Below are 18125 nucleotides of genomic sequence, written 5' to 3' on the forward strand. Positions count from 1 at the left end.
CTCCACTTTTCACCCTAGTAAGCAATGAACTTGCGCCCATTAGTTACTTGGAATGTGCTACTCTGGGATTAGCCTCATTAAGAGTTCTATAGACATCTCTTGCAGCCCCCAAACACTGCTTGATTTGAACATCTAATCTGACGCCAAAAGAAAAACAAATCCCCTGAGAGTTGGGATTTAACTGGCACAAGCCCTGACAGGCTCTCCCCTCTCTCGTTCAACCCCCAATTTTCAGAAAGAAGGCTTGTGAAAGTGTGATAAGGTGTTCTGAGTTCTGAAAGTTCAACTCTGGAAAGCAAATCCTTCAAAAGAAACAGTGTACTAATGCTGGAAGGGCCCTAAGCACACAAAAAGGCATTGTTAATCTCCAAAGAAGGAATTGAGGGTGTCCTTAAAGAGAAACTGCTAAAAGTGCTCAAGTACATTATAGATACTCCACAAGAATCCAGGCAGAACCAGGCAGCTTCTCCACTACTTTTATACTGTCAGTAATGAATCTTCTTGCTTCCACCCCACCCTGCCCCAAGAATCTCAAATGCGGAATTGTAGACTTAGTTTCTCTGTTTTCTCACAAAAATTGAGAAAACAGTGACCCTCTTCCCTTCCCCCAAGATTAATTATATTTATTTCTTCAATTTGGAGGAACCTGTCATTCCCATAGAAATGACTCTTTAAATTATTACTCAAGTATAAATTTTTCAGGAAAAACTAGCTTTTATTCAATGATCCAGTTAAATGAAGACATTTGGAAAGGGAGGAAATAGAATCACATCAAATTTCAAGGAGTCCCCTGGTAGGTAGGTCAGTCAAGAAGCCCCACTTTCAAGTCTTGCTTCACCACTCACTGGCTGTGTGACCTTAAACAAGTCACTTAGCTTCCCTGTGCTCTATGCAGCTCTCTAGGACAGCTTCCTTAACTTTTTATTATGTCATGGATCCCTTTTGTGGTTAATGAAGCCTAAGGACTACTTCTTCAAATAAGGTTTTAAATACATAAAATTAAGCATATGGGATTACAAAGGCCATGAAAGTTAAGTGAAAATAAAGATGCAATATTTTTCCAATTCAAATTTACCCACACATGATGAAATCCCATTTGTCATCATGGGGTTAAGAATCCCCTACTCTAAGGTTATAAATTGCAGAGAATATGCTGAATTACGCTGGTAGAGGGACTTTCCTTGTGAGTTCCTTATATCTAATGAAAACACTCACCATTTCTATCCCTTACAAGACTCATCCAGTTCAGAGAACTATTTTAATTTGTGCATGTGGATATTCACATTTTCTAAAGACTTAATGTTACTAATTTATTTACGAAGCATCCTTGACATATAACATAATATATATAGCTAAGACTGGCAAAGTACTTTCCATTGAGGAACTCAATTGATTTGTACAACAAGCCTGGGAGGTAAGTGCTATTATTATGCCCATTTTACAGATGAGAAAACTGAGCCAAGAGCAGCTAAGTGTCTTGTCCAGGATCACATAACCAGTGAGTGTCTGAGGGAGGATTCAAACCGAGATTTCCCTGATTCCAAAGCCTATGGTCTATCTACTTGCCACCTACCTGCCTGTAGAACACCACTATGTAGACCTGAGGAATCTTGCCTAAATACTCATTTGGAATAAACTGGAGTTTTGGAATTTGGATTTAAAAGACCTTTGTAGCACAGTAATTTGTCACTCTTGCACTTAAGTATTATCTACTTATGAGCAGGAAGGAACTCCTATTTCTTTCTTTTGTATTTCTATTTCTTTGTTCATGAAATCAGAGAATTTCAGAATTTAGAAGGGACCTACTTGTCATTTAGATAATCCAATCCAGTTAAGGATGTATTTATTTTATGCCCAAGCTGTTCCTGATGCTAGCCAACCATACTTGAAACAGTATTCCATATACCTTTACAACATACATGAAAAGCAGTCATTAAGAGACCTGAATGGAGTGGGAATCTACTACCGTTTAAGCCAGCCCATTCTATTTTGGGATAGCTCTAATTGTTAGGAAGTTTTGCCTTAAATTGAAACTACATTTTTGTCTACAGAACAAAGTTAATTACAAATCCTTGAACTATTTGTTACTGAATTTTTTGTGTTTGGAAAAATTGTCTCTTTGCAGTTTCTATCCATTATACCTACTAGTTCTGCTTCTGGATATCTATTAGGGACACTGTGTAATAATGAAGTTAATGGAACAATTCCTTCTTGTTTCAGACTCTCAGATACACTTGGCCTTCTCCTTGTCCTTTGACTGTTTCCAAGATTGATTTCAAGCCTAAGTGGATTTACCTTACAACTTCCTGAAGTTTTCCAGTCTTCTTAGTTCTAATATTTCCTTAGAGACTGAAGAATAACACATTATCTGGTGATTTTCACTTTAAGAGGTATTTCAGTATCCAAGCTTTGAATAGGACAGCAGACTAAACTTTGGCAGAAGAGGGAGAGAGAGAGAAAGAGAGAGAGAGACAGAGAGACACCACAACATCGACCTAACCAATTCAATGTGAAATCTTTCCTCTCTCTCCTGTTCTGGTGAAGTCTAGAAAGTTTTTGTGGCAGATAAAGAATTCTATGCACCTTTCATCATTAAGGAGAATGGAGTTTGTTAGCTGGTAAAGAACTACGAGAAAATGTGATATATGAATAGGAATAACATGTATTTTTAATAGACCTATGGTGAATGTATATAAAGGGCAATCCCTTGAAGATTGTAGTTAGAAAAATCTATGGGGTTAATTGTTATGTTCACTGCAACTACTACAAACACACTGGGAAGCAAGGTACGTGCACTAAAGAACAAATCATTCCAGTTCCTGGTTCAGTGAAATTTTTATTTATATTTTTAATTGTATAATCCCTCTCTGAATATCCTTAAAAACTGGCTTTATCAACCATGCTTGACTCAATGTGACGCAAGATTGGACAGTATGACATTAAGTGAAGTAGGGAGTTAGAAGATTTCCGGGCTCAAAAGAAGTTTTTGGAAAGGAAAGTGCCAGGAGGTAAGGCAAGGGTACAGAAGGATTTATCATAACTACAAAGAGAAAAAGGGAAATGCAAATCAGGAATATGGAGAAAGATGGATTTCAGAAGCTGTATGTAAGCCTAGGTGAGTTTCAGATAAGTTTCCAAAAGAGTTGACTTTAAATCAACCTTCCTTTGCCTCCTGCTTCATGCATTAAACTACCTTGTTTTTAACCACAGTCAAAGAAAATTGAGACATTTGGATATAGTTCTGATAACAAATTTGTCACTCTATCCTCTCAATTCAGTATTTTTTCCACCACAAAGGTAAACATTCAGCAAGAAATAGATCTTGAAGAACCTGTAATTCACTTCATACTGTGGACAAAAATATTGAGACCAAAGGTTCTTGGTTATTCATTCAAGCAGAACCTAGTTCAAAGCCAAAGTTAGCATGTCAGTCATTTCTCTTAGCCCCATGTGAAATTATGAATGATTTTAAGTTAGTTTGCATTAGGAAGTGAGTAATTAATTCCAGAGAGAACTTATAGCTCCTGACCACACTATGTGGACCCTGCTTTATTCCTTGTGCATTACTCAATAAGAAAACTGCCAACCAGGGCTCCTTGCCAGTTATCTAGAGCAATTTAAAGGCCAGATGATAATCTTAATAGCACAAAGAAGAGACCACAAGGGAAATGCAATTTGAAGACGATGGAGCCATTTTGTTGATTTCTATTTTTGTACAACGGTAGAGCAATAATAGCAGACATTTACAGAGAACATTGCCAAAATGACTTATGTGTCCTGTTACACCCTTTGATAGCATACCCCTGAAGAGTTAGTAATGTAAGCAATATCATGAAATTTAGAGAGGATGTTACTTGTTTACAGCCACGTTACTGAGGTATACATCAGAGGTAAGATTTTTTTTTTTTTTTGCAGGATCTGATTTCTTTTTAGGGATCTGAACCTAGATTTCTTCTGACTTTTACATCTTGCCACCATTAGATGAAAATTCCAAAACTTGTCAAGAAATCACAGTTCAAATAAACTTGGAAGTCAATAAGTGAAATCAGTATTGAAACTAGGAAATTATATTAAGTGTGAGATATCTTTCTTTGAATCAATAACTATATTTAGAAATATCTTCCTCTCTTTATTACATATGGCAGGCTCAAAGTTTTCTTCCCTTCATTTCTATATGTGGCATCATAAGGGAAGTAACATGCTACAATAAAAAGAACATTGGACTGGGACCCAGTCTTGATGTGTGACATTTGGCAATTCACTTAAGCTTGTAAGGGTTCAGTTGCTTTATTTGTAAAATAATGGAGAAGTGTGTTCATCCTTCATTGCCGAAGAAGACCATGCTATTGGAGAAATGACGACATGACTTGCACTTGACTTTTTTTTTGTTTTGAGTGAGGGAGGGCTGTGCACGTCACCAGCCTCACTTCTTCTCCAGAGCCATCTGAATCCAGTGACCAGATATTCATCAGGATGACTGGAGATGACCCAGGATGAGGCAATTGGGGTTAAGTGACTTGCCCAAGGTCACACAGCTAGTGAGTGTCAAGTGTCTGAGGTGAGATTTGAACTTAGGTCCTCCTGACTCCTGCACTGGTGCTGTATCTACTGCACCACCTAGCTGCCCCTATAGAAGGCCACAAAAACATCAAAGGATTTCTAAGTCAGGTTGTCATAAATAGGATATATGTACTTGTCTCCTGAAAAATTATGATTTAGAAAGCAAAGATACCTTTTTTCTAAACCGTATAGATTCATAGTGATATGAACTGGAATTGGAGTAATGAAAATGTAATTGGATTACAGATAAACTAATGTTTATGTTCATCAGAACTACTAACATAGTAATCAAGCAGCTGAGACAAAAGTGTCTCCCTTTTGTAGGAAAAAGAATAGACATATTAGGGCTTGAAAGCTCTGAGTCAAAATGAAATTGTGAGAAACCTTGGGGTGTTTGGAGAAACAGAGTCAGGGATAATTCATAGACAGCTCATGCATTTGACTGGTATCCATAATGTAAAAATATCTATTGGGAAGGTCCACAGAATGTTATGTGGACCCTCAATGAAGGATTTATGGGAAGATAAGGGAAATACAGGTATAGATGGACTCTAGTCTATATCACTGGGTCAGTGAGATCAAAGATTTATTTAAGCATAACTATGAGTTTAGAAAATAGCAGGAAAATTGAAAAGGAAAACTGAAAAGCTTAAGGAATCTAGCTGTGGCAGGAAGAAGGGAGGTCAATAAGGGTAGGTTGGTGGTGCAGTGAATGGAATGCTGGGCCTGGAGTCAAAAAGATCTATTTAACAGCTTTGTGATCCTAGGGGAGTCACTCTCTCTTCAGTTTCCTTAACTATAAAATGGGAAAAATAGTAGCACCTACCTCCCAGGATTGCTATGAAGAGCAAATGAGATAATATCTGTAAAGCACTTAGCACATGTACTTGTATAGACATGAAAAATATGCTCATTTCCTTTCTTCCTGTATTTCACAGAAGAAGGAGAATGAAAAAAATCTGGAAAGTTTTGTGGACGATATCTAGGGAAACAAATGAGGGAAAATTTTGGTGACTTTGAGGAGAGGCAATTTCTGCCTAGGAGAGATGGGGTGGGTGTCTGGAAGCCAGAGGAAAAGAACCATACTTTCTCAGAAATAGAGAGAACAAGAAAAGATAGTTTAGGATGTGGGAGGAAAACAGTGATATTTTGCCAAGAAAGCAAAAAGAAAATGTGGACAAAAGGCTGATATATGTGTAACTTTGTGTGGAACTGGAGTAAGTAAGAGGACATTGTAGACTTGATATTATCTGATTTTATATGACATGTCCCTGCTACAGCTTAATAGTCCATGTACTATAAACTGTAGTCTGAAGGTAATGTGCTAGAGAGATGAGGATCGGGGGGAATGGAAAGAGGTGAACGTGGTGAGAGGTGGTAGACAATTACCATCATTTAAGACATATATTTTTAAAAAATTGTCTTGACAAGAAAGTGCAAAAAAAATCCCGAAGGTAATTTTACATTGAGACTAGTTTGGTCTTCCTAATGCTCTCTTGTTGATTTTTAGCAATGCTGTTAGCAACCTTCTCGGCTTTGCAATGGAACAGGTATGCTATTGGCATAACAATCTCAGTGAAAAAAGTATGTGCTTTATTGAGTTTAATGGAAGATATTAAATGAAGGAATTAGAGTAACCCATCAGTAAGGTCCCTTTGAGGTCATAGTTGATAAGTTCAAGGACATTGAGTGAAAAAGGACCTCACAACCCATCTGTTCTAACCCTTTCATTTTGTTAATAAGGAAACTAAAGAGCAGAGAGGTTAAGTCATTTGCTAGGGTCACACATATAGTAAGTAAGTAGTGGAGAAGGGATTCTGTCATTCTGTGTCACTACGTTGTTCTGATTTGAAATATAAATGTCAAAAAACAATGCAAAGTTATCTTTTTTAAAGATACTGAATCCTTGAGCAGAGAAAGTACTACTTATCCCTGGATGGACTGTAATACCTCAGTATTGCTATCTATCCTACAAACTACATCTGCACATGTTTTGGTCTTTTGGGAACATATCAAACTTTAATCCGGTTGTTCTTTACCTTTTATGGCTCTTTATTCAATGTAAAAAAAGAATGTCAATTTTATATGATTTAAACAATGGGGAGAAGGGTTTTTCACAAGTTCTAAAAATTATTTTATTTTTACTCTAGCTATATCTGTATGCAGATATTACACTCAGATTCATGTGTTATTCATATGAATCTGAGAGGGGGCAAGTGCCTTGGTCACATGGATAGACAGTAATAGAGTCATTTTACTGTAACCTGGTCTCCTAACTCTCAGTACAGCTGTCTTTCTACTACACTGGTGTGTTACACTCCTCATTTCAAGGCCTGACTTAGGAATTTCCTCTTTTTCACTCATTTTTATGTACTTCCTATCTTTTCAGGGCCAATGAAATATGGCAGAACATACAAGCATCCCATTGTGTTTTACATACACGTGTAGAATTAATGTGATAATTAAGGCTGTGTATATGAGACTGAATTATATTCCTGGTATTTTGTACCAGAAGGATGTGGAGAATAGTAAGCAAGAAGGGAGACCAGAGCATGAATAAACAGCTATTAACATCTGAATGAGACTTTAGGGCTTAATTAAGACAACAAAAGTTAATATATTCAACCTTTGCTTTTTCATCCTTAAGTGACCTTGAAATATTCTAGATTTGATGCAAACAATTATTGCTTCTCATCAGTGAATGACAGTTAAATGGGGACTATTTACCAATTTGTTTTTCTTGTTTTTGCTCAGTCATTCAGTAGTGTCCAACGTTTTGTGACTCTGAATGAGATTTCTGGAGTGGTTTGGCATTTCCTTTTCCAGTGTATTAAGACAAACAGAGGTTAAGTGACTTGCCCAGGGTCACACAACTACTAAGTATCTGAGACTGGATAGGTACTCAGGTCTCTCTGACTCCAGGCTGAGCACTATACCCAGAGTCTCCTAGCTACCTCTAATAGTCAGCTAATTACTTCTAAGCAGTGAATGAGCTAAGACTATAGACAATAGACAGAGAGTTTAGCTTTAGATCTTGGAACAACAAGACCTCAGGTCTAGACGATGTTGCTATTGTACTTTTCATGCCCTAGACAGCAAAGCTGGAGTTTAAAAAAAAGGGAGGAAACACAAGAAACAGGCTGCTTTAGTTGTTGGTTAATGGGAAGCTAATTGTTTCTAAAAGATAGATGACTGATAATTTTTAAATGCTTGCTATGCTAGGTATATAACACTTATCACTGTGCTAAGTGCTGGGAAAACAAATATAAGCAAACACCATCCCTACCCTCAAGAAGTTTGCATTCTAATGGAAGTATTAGAAATAGCATTTAATTAGGGGACAGTGTCTTAATCTCTTTATTCACAAAACAAGAGGCCATGTGGTGGAGGAGAAAGAGTGCTGAACTGGCAATCAGAAGATCTGTTAGAATCTCTGCTCTGTTATTTGTTGCCAGTAAATTACCTCTCAGGACCCATTTTCTCCTCCATAAAACGAGGCTATTAGAATGGATGACCTCCAAGGTCTTTTCCAGTTCTAAAACCTATGATGTCAAAATCTATCCTACTTTCCTCTCAGAATTGCTCTAAGTATCAAATCAGAAAACATATATAAAAATTTTCTCTTTGAAAAGTGAGAATTCCTATGATGATTATTAAGATTTTAAGCAATAGACAGACATAAAAGGATGCTAATAACCAACTACCCTCATGATGTGGCACCAGGCTCATAAGGAGATTTAAATGAATAAACTATTTATGGAAAGGACTCTGACCAGTCTCTTTAGTAAGCTAGCACATGTCTAATGTATTAATCTTATTTCAGAAAGGTTTCAAATGGCATTAAGATCAGATAACGACTTAAAGTTCATAATATTTGCAGTGCTGCCAGCAGGAAAGATGTGGTGTCCAGGTTGCCTTGTTCTGGGAGGGCAATAGAAATCTTTCTGGGTACAAGGATGGGGGTGGGGGGAGTGTGTGACTACATTGACTGTGCAGAAAGGTCAGAAACCTGTCACTTCCCCCTTCACTCTTCTCCAATGGTAAATTAGCAAATAGAGATGGTTAGACAGGTAGGAATGTGTTAGGATGAGCAACCATTTGTAGATAATGCAACTCTCATAAGTGTTATAAAACCTGAGAGTCTGAGAATAAATCTGGATAACAAGCAAGTTTTCAGTACACAAGTTCAGTAATATAAATGTAAAATGATCCCCATTTCTCTCTAGGAAAAAAAGACAAAGATGAACATTAACTTAATGCAGGATAAACAGATGTCTGTTTGATATTCATCTTTCCCCGAGCCCAGACAGAGTATTACTCAATAGCCAACAAAGCCATTCTCATCAATTCAGCCCTAGGTTAGGAGAATCTAGTATGCCATTACCGAGAAAATTCAAGATTGTCGAGCACCACTCTCTAAATCTTCATCCAGTTTATTCATAAATTTTAAGTGTACTAATTAGCACACTGAGTGTACTAATAAAACTTTAGTACTAATACTAAAACGAATCAGAGCACACAACATTTCAGATGATGAATTTTATGACAAATAATGATGGCTTATCTTTTTGTAGTACTTAGTAGTTGTACAAAAAGCTTTCACACATATTATTTCATTTGAACTTCACAGTAGGGAGGTACTAAAAATATGAATACCATTATCTAACTAATGAGGAAACTGAGGCACATTGATGTACCCACACACATAGAATTAAATGACACAGTAAATGACAGAGCTTTGTGACTCAATTCAAAGGCAAATGCTCTTGTCCCTGACCTTTGCTGCAGTACATAAAAAGGGTTCACAAAAACTAGCTTTGTGGCACAGTGGATAGATTTGGAACTCGAGAACCTGAGTTAAAATCATGCCTCTGATATTTCCTACCTAGGTGACTTTGGTTGGTATAGTAACTTAATCCCTTTGGTCCTCAGTTTCCTCAACTGTAAAATTAACAGGTTCGACTAGATGAACTCTAAGGTTCCTAATAGCTCTAAATGTGTGATTCTGTGTATGTAAAAATAAATAAAAATAAGCAAAAATCAGAAAATGTGGCAAGTAGGTATCATAAACTTTGGATAATAGAATAACAATTATCATTGGTTCTTGTTTTGCATTTTAAAGGCCTACTACATTTTCCCCCCTTTCCCTCTGTTCCTTACTGGTCCTCTTTTATTATGTATGCCAAAACCCATGCTTGCTGGCCAACCATTTGGTAGCAAAAAAGAAAAATAAAATGATTGTGATTTAATTTGGTCAAGACGTGCTTCGTTCTCATGGTTGTAAATCTTCATACACCCAAATTCTCCTGAGTCAGGTATGGAGGTAGGGGGAACTGAGAATTATTATTGCAAACTACTCATGATTAAGACTGTCTACTCCCCTTCTATGTTAGCTTTTGAGCTACAAGTCTGAAGGTTCTAAAGTGGCAATATTATGAGCAGGACATCATTTGGGAGATTCATTTTTGATGGATATAGTCAAATGATATGTTCATATCCCCAGTGATTCATGACTCTATTTCTCCATCTTGACTTTTAAAATATAAAACTCTACACATAATATGTTATGTCTAAGAATACTTGATAATTATAATAAACCTACTATAATGTTTAACTTCATGACTTTCCATCACACTCCTGGTAACATGACTTCTGCTGATGCAGGAGGCTGGTTGATTAGGGCCCTTCATCCAAAGGAATGAGGAGAAATATACAGATTCAGGCATTCTGTGTTACAATTGGCCCTACTACTTCTCGCATGACTATAGAAAAATTATAACCTCTCTGAACCTCAGATTCCTTAGTTGAAAATGAAGTGAGAGGTTTTTTGGGGGGTAGTAAATGGCCTCTAATATCCCTTCCAGAGCCATGTCTTTGATCCTATTATGGAGATACTGACTAATGAACAATGAACCAAAGAACTAATGAATAAGTACATCTCTTGTCTGTAAAGGAAATCTACCAATCTTAATGTTGAACCTTCTACACCCTACTTATGATTAGATTAGTCAAAGATGCCTGGAGTTTATTTACCCTAGACTGATATATCTAACTCCCTTTGTATACCTGGCTATAAAACTAGAGGTTTAAAACTGGAGTGAAACAGACTTTATGGCATCCTGTCATATCACTATTTAGTAGGAAAGCAAGGAATAGAGGCCAGATTTCCTAAAAATCTGAATCCTGAATAAAAAATTGAAAAAAAATTTAGAGAGTTTGTCCCAGAGACAGCAGGAAACTATCCAAACCTGAACACAAAATTAACTAAGCACTTACTAATGTGCACCGAGCACTGTTAGGCTCTGAGATACGGAGTTTAAAAGGGCAATTCTCTGTTTTCAAGTACAGTGTGAAAATAAAATCCCAACACAGAAAGCTACAATGCAGAATGCTACAATAAAAAGGTTATGCAATTACTACTACTAATAGCTAGCATTTACATGGGGGCAGCTAGAGTGTTGGACCTAGATTGAAATCCAGACTCAGATACTGAGCTGAACACTTCATACTTATTTTATCTGATCCTCATAAGAACTCTTGGAGGTAGGCGCTATTATTATTTATATTTTACAGATGAGGAAACTGAGGCAAACAGAGTCTAAGTGAGTTGTCCAGGTCACACAGATACTAAATGTCTGAGGGTGAATTTGAACTTAGGTCTTCCTGACTCCAGGCCCAATTCTCTATCCACTGCACCACCCAGCTTCCCCATTATTTCCCCAGTCACCATAATGGAAGGTCTTATTGTTAAGTATTTCATATAATAAGGGTGTTTTCGATATCACTCAACAGCAGGGGGAGAATCATGAAAGACAACAAGGACACCTTCTATCCCTGTGACACCTTATTTTTGGCCTATAATTCCATTGTTCCACATCGTTCTTGATTTATGTCACAAAAAAGCCATATTTCGATTCCTTTACCAGCATCTATTTTCTGTTTATCTGTCCCCAGTAATACAATGCATTGTTATTATCAACATGTGAGGAATATGTAGTAGATAAAGTGCTGAATTTAGAACCAGGAAGTTCTGGGTTCAATCCTGCCTTTGAGGATAAGTACCTGTGTAAATATAGATAAGTGTTCAAGTCACATCTTTCTTATCTATAAAATCAGCATAACACCATCACTTACCATCTACCTCACAGAGCTGTTGGAAGGCTCACATGAGATAAATTATGTAATGTGTTTCACAAACCATAATGTATTATATAGCTATTGGCTGACCTTTCAATAAACAATTTAGGTGCCTATTATATAAAAACATTGTGTTTTTGGAGATACAAAGATTAAATAAAAATATTCTTTGACTTCAAAGAACTTACAGTCTATTAAGGAAAATAAGAAATATACATAGACAACAATAATAGCTAAGGATCATAAGCTCGTAAGTTAATGACATGTCCCCAGCAATTATGGTAAGTAAAGAATGTTCTGAAATTCACAGAATGTGCTTGTACTTACTAACCACTACTCCTAAGATTAACTTTTGTATAAACAAAAGCTTGTACTTCACTTATGGAACCTTTGGGAAAATTTTTTCATCATTTCGTGGATTTATATGTCATCCTAGAGGAACAGGCTGAGCAAACACTTTTAAGTAAGTAAGGCAGAGCTCTGTAGATAGGCCATCAATTACCCCTGAGAATAAATTTCAGTTACTGAATTTGCTAATTGTTCTTCAAAGCAGATGTTAGCTATAGCTTGGTGGTTAGCCATTAAAGTGAACAGCTCTAAAATGACAAGCCACAGCTGAAAAAAAAAAGTACAGAGTTGTTATGTTACTGCCTCATTATTTTTTCATCAAGTCTTATGGCAAAAGTGCTTAACTTTTGCCACATACGTGAACATGAAAACCATGCTTTAGAGAAAAAATAGTGGCACAAAATTTTAATAACTATATACATTCTATGAGAACTGTGGTCCAGTTTCTTTACCTCTCTTGACCTTAGTTTTTTCATCTGTAACCAAGAAGTCAGCAGCTATAGGAAAATATTTTTTCCTGGTTACTAAGATGAAGAAAAGGAGAGGCTAATGCGTGCTTAAAGCTGTGTTGTTGTTGTTTTTAATGTAACAAGCCCTTTCCTGTCAGAGGAACATGAGCAAAGTAGAGGCCACAAAAATCACACAGCTGGCAATCACACAGAGAATCTCTGAGTAATTCCCTCTCATCATTCCTTACAGTGCTGTAATATTCTACTAAATGCATCCTCACTCTGCCAGAATCTTTCTTCACCTAACTTTCAGCTACATGGACATTCAGGTTATGGAGGGAATGGTCTTGGGCCAACAGCACGGTGGCTCTACCTTTGTATGATCAAGTCAATTTTCCTAATCCAATTATTGTGCTACTAAGAAGAAAAGGAAAAAATAAAATCCCAACCTTTTAGCAGAGAGTACTACTAGAAGAGTTTACTCTTTTCTGCCAGAAAAGTTTACAAGAAACACCAAAAAATACTTTCAAAACTTTTTACCTAGATTGATTTGACTGTCACTTGATTATACTGTACAGAAGTAGTGTCAAACTCAAATAGAAATAGACCCATTAAACCATACGTAAAGATCTCTGTGGGCCACATACTGAGCTATACAACTGAGTGTGTTTATATATTTCATTTTTATTAATACATCAACACATTTAAGTCCAATAGGAACATTTTAATCTGGTTTGGGTTACATTTGGAAGTGATACAGGCAATATGACGTGTGTGGGCCATATGTATGACATCTCCGCCGTACAGAATCAGAAAAAAAAAATTTGGATCAGGAATGAGATGACAAAGAATTTAGTCCCAGGTCTGACACTAGCAGTGTGTGGTCCAGTTTCTTTACCTCTCTTGACCTTAGCTTTTTCATCTGTAAAACTAAAGGGTTGGGACAGAATAGAATTCAACGAATAATAATACTGAATTATGAAGAATAGATGTAAAATTGTACCATACATTAAAAAGAAATGACAACTATTTTAGCTGATTCTAATATCAAACTAGTGTATATGAACGATGCAGGATACACACATACACACGTATACATAAACAGATACACATTCATGTGATAGATTTAGACAATAGACTGCATGTGACATAAATGACTAGTGATAATTTATTGGGACAAGGGATAAACTGAAGTTATGATAATAAATAACACTTTAGAATTTAAAAAGAATTTTCTTCATAACTACTCTATGGAGGTAGATAGTACAATTAATATTATCATTTTAATTTGATATGTTGCTACCAGGACTCACCTAACGAGTTGCTCTGTCACACAGCTAATATGTCAGGCTTTCTGGTGTCAAGTTGAGTGCTTTTCCCTCTATACCATTCTCCTTCATAATGTGTAGGCAAAATATTACACACACACACACACACACACACACACACACACACACACACACACCTCTGTCTCTCAGTAGCTCTACCAACTGTGTATTTTATCTCTACAAACTATATATCTTTGACAACTATTATGTATCTTTACCAAACTCTTCACCAGCTACAATGTATCTCTACCACCTACTATGTATCATTACTATCTATTATATATCTCCACCAAATACTAACATTCTCCCCTTTTTTCTCCTCCCAGGGAGAGGACTACAACAATTAGTTGTGCCTGTTTTTTTTTTTTTTTTGTTGTTGTTAGAAGGGAGAGTTCTACAGTAGAGAAAGTGTAACTGAAAAGTCTATGATGTAAAAAACAAATTATTGATAAAAGTTTTAAAATATTTTTAGATTGATCACCACTTTTACCCCTCAATGGCCATAAAGAAGAGCAAAAATGGGTAAGAATGCAATAGAATACAAATATGCAACTACACCTCTACATTATCCAGCTGAATGATGCTCTGACACTTTCTCCCTTTAAACCCTTTACCCTCTTACACATTAAATAAATTTCCCATCCATCAAATTAGGAAGTTGGAATTGGGTGGTCCTTCATGTCCATTCCATCACAAACATTTCATGATTCTGATTGCAATGTTTTGAAAACATGAAACAAATAGAGGAAGTACTCAAAAACGTGTGTCCTTGAGTTGTCAGCTTGGTTCCACAAATACATTCGTATCTCAAGATAATGTTTCTAGGTCCTGTTCTAAGCTTTTTAGTATTAGAATATATAAGTAAGTCATCCTGTCATGTACAAAAGAGTTGTGTGACAGCTAAATATACAGAATCAGGATAAAACTAATAGAGAAGTAAAGAAGTTATACAATAGATTCATAGGAAGGAACTAGATAGGTCATTTACTCCACTCCTCCCATCATCCTTCTCCTTCAGACATGACTATGTCTAAACAATTACAAATAGAACTTTTTCCTAAGCTTAAATATGCAGCAATTTGCTGCCATACTTAACACTTATTCACAGTCACAAAACAGTATTTTGATCATCCATGTTACCAGTTTAGTGTAGGGGATAATTATATCCAGGGGGAAAGAACACCAGACTTGTAGTTAGAAGGCTTTGATTTGCATTGGGCTTCAGTCACCTATTAGCTGTGAGATCTTGGGCAGGTCACCTCCCTTCTCAGTTTCCTTATCTGTAAAAGGCGGACATGACTTGCCTCAGCTTCATACAGTAATTAAGTATCAGAAACCCAACAAAACTTAGATATCCTGGTTCCATGCCCTCTCCCCCACCATTACATTCTGCTGGGTTCCTGTGACAGAAAGGAAGATGGACAGACAACTGCTGAGAGGGGACAAAGTGAAAAGAATTGGCATAATTTGGCATCTGAAGTTTCCAAGACAAATTTCAATCACTTTACAATTTTATTTCAGGGCTGTCAGATAACTAAAAGACAGATGTAATTTGTATACACTAAGTAAATCCCTTAGACCTTGCCTTATTCCCATATTTTTGAGGGGGTGGTGAACAGTTTTGCTACATATACATTCCTCAATAAACCCCACAGATTTAGACATGGAAGGGACTTGAAAGGCCATCCAGTTCAACTTTTTCATTTTAGAGATGACGAAACAGAACCCCAGAGGCATCAACTAGTCTAGGGTCACGCAGTTACTCAATGCCCGAGACAGGATCTAAAACCTTGATTTTCATGACTTGAAGTCTAGTATGTGATCTATTTCATTTGTTGCCCCAATCACCATCGGAGGTTAAAATACATTTGATTCCCCTTAAGATTTCTCTCAGCTAAAGAGATCAGTGATATAGATGGATAGATTGTGGAAGGTAGGTTTTCAGAGTAAATTATACCATGATCTTTTTTAACATCAACAGAACTAGAGAAGAATGCAACAATGAGCAGTAGAATTTTTTGCAAAGTACAGTGCAGTGGAAATATCCACAAGTGTTAAATCTGAGTGTGGATCACAACTCTGAGACTTTCTAGTTGTTTGATCTTGAGCAAATTGCTGTGCTATTCTGAGGCTGTTTTCCCATTTGCAAAATGAGAATGGTAATAATATTATGCTTCCTATCTTATTGGGTTATTATGAGTAAAGTGGCAACAGAGAACTGTGGAAATGATAGTACCTGTGTGATATTAGTGGATGGGAAAGACTACTCATGATGCTACTGTCATGATGACTCTGCGATATACTGTTGACTCCTGGTCTAGATCACGTTTACCCAGCTTATGAATGAATATAAATTATTCAGAACAGAATCAGAAACTTTGCTAAACTTAAAAACAAATGGCAGCTATTCAGAAATAATTAGGGCAAAATTATAAGGCCAATCTGGCTTTTAATTCATTATCTTAACTGACAATTCAGGTTTCCCAAGACCTATATCTTCCCTAGATAACACTGAGATTCAATCCAGGCTAATAAATCTTTGTTTTAATACAGTATCATCATTCCCATGATATAGAGGAGGGAACTAAGGCTTAGAGGAAGGAAAATGGCTTCCCAGAATCTCAAATGTATTAAAAGTATTAGAGTTGCGATGTAAACTTCTAAGTCCACTTAGTCTTAAGTCAGTCACTCAGCCTACTTAAGCCTCAGGTCCCTTATCTGTAAAATGGGGAGGTTGGCCTAGGTGACTTTTGGGGCCCTTTGCAACTCTGAAACTGAGATGCTTTCCTGGTTTTCACAAAAAGGAACTATTAATCTTGAATTTAAGTCATAGCATCTTATAGATTGTTTCAATGTAAGTAGTTTATTTAAATCATCTTTTGACTCAGTCTTAGCTCTATTTTGTCCCAGTCACATGTCAAGATCTACATAAAGCCAATACCACTAGAAGAAAAGAAAAATAAATCTGTTAATTAACTGTTTTCCCTGTTTTCTTCTTAGGACGTCATGATGTCAGAATAACTGTTTAAATATATTTGGTTTTGACTGAGAGGACAAAGTATTTTGTGGTCTTACAAACATGATCTATGAGTTTTTCATTACCATATATTCTTAATGCTCAGTTCACACAAACAGATTTTTGTTTACATGTCACATGTTCATAAAGGACAAGTAAAAAAAGTATCTCCTGTCATCTAGCTATGGTTTTATGCATCTGAAACTCTGCAGAGTTGGTGGAATTTCTTGAATGGTAACACCTTTGAATATTTAATGACACAAGGGAAAAAAAACCTCTGGCTCATAAATACTCTTTGGGGGGGGGCAAGTGGCTCCCATTTCTTACTGTCATTTCATGTTATTATTTAAATATACCCATTTGTTAAAAAATATAATTATAGGTCAATTAGTCTTTTCCACCTAATTTAAATTCCACCTCACACCTCCTCTTTGCCCATTTTCCCCAAGCTCTTTAGAGGAGATAAGCTGATGCAAAATATTTCATCTTTTGAAAAATACTTTAACTCAGCATAATCCAAAAGAGCATTTAAAAACTAGAACTTTTGTTCCTCGGGATGATTTTAAATGCTGCTTTTCCTCTAGAATTTCTTTCTTTCTGAAAAAACTCTATATTTTCTATATTTATAAAACATTTTAAAGCAAACTCCCCTAATGGAGGTCATCGTGGGGAAGGACTGTACTTTGAGGTGATATTTATACAATTTTGACAAAGTTAAATGGTTAAATCCTATGCAGAAGAGAGAAGAAATTAGCGAACTGCATCGTCCAGCTTATTGGCCAAAGTCTTGCACTTATCTGAAACACTACATTAGACAACAAGTAAGCACAGCGTTTCATTACAGGCAAAGATGAAGTTAAGGCGATGCGAAGCAGAGACTACCAAGCAGAGACACACGGAATATTCAGTTATAAAAAGAATATGTTAATTCTGACAATCTAGCCTTAGACCGCATGTCCTATGTGATTTACATTGTTTGAGTAGATTAAGAAAATGGGACTACCATCCATAATATATTGACCACTGATATTTGAGAAAAAACAATCAAGTGACTCAATTTTCCAACGTGCAAACTGGGCAAAGAATCACCTGTCTTCTTTCCACAGCCCAGAGATGTGGTAAGGATGGACAATTTATTCAGAATACCAAATTTCTTAAGAAAACTATTGCATAATTATAAGTCGGCTGTTGTCCTTCATTCTTGAAGAACACCAAAATGAGAACATTACGATAAAGTCAAGTTTCAACGTATCTGATTGTAACTGATCAGATGAATATGAGCTCAGA

At 36.4% G+C, this 18125-nt stretch overlaps 1 protein-coding gene across 1 annotated transcript in view; it reads right to left on the reverse strand.

The window, feature by feature from the left end:
- Positions 1-18125, reverse strand: part of TRPM3 (transient receptor potential cation channel subfamily M member 3) — a 457883-nt gene that overhangs the window by 388444 nt on the left and 51314 nt on the right. The window lies entirely within an intron of this gene.

This window comes from Notamacropus eugenii, chromosome 1, assembly GCF_028372415.1.
Source record: "Notamacropus eugenii isolate mMacEug1 chromosome 1, mMacEug1.pri_v2, whole genome shotgun sequence".
In the NCBI taxonomy this organism is placed as follows: domain Eukaryota; kingdom Metazoa; phylum Chordata; class Mammalia; order Diprotodontia; family Macropodidae; genus Notamacropus; species Notamacropus eugenii.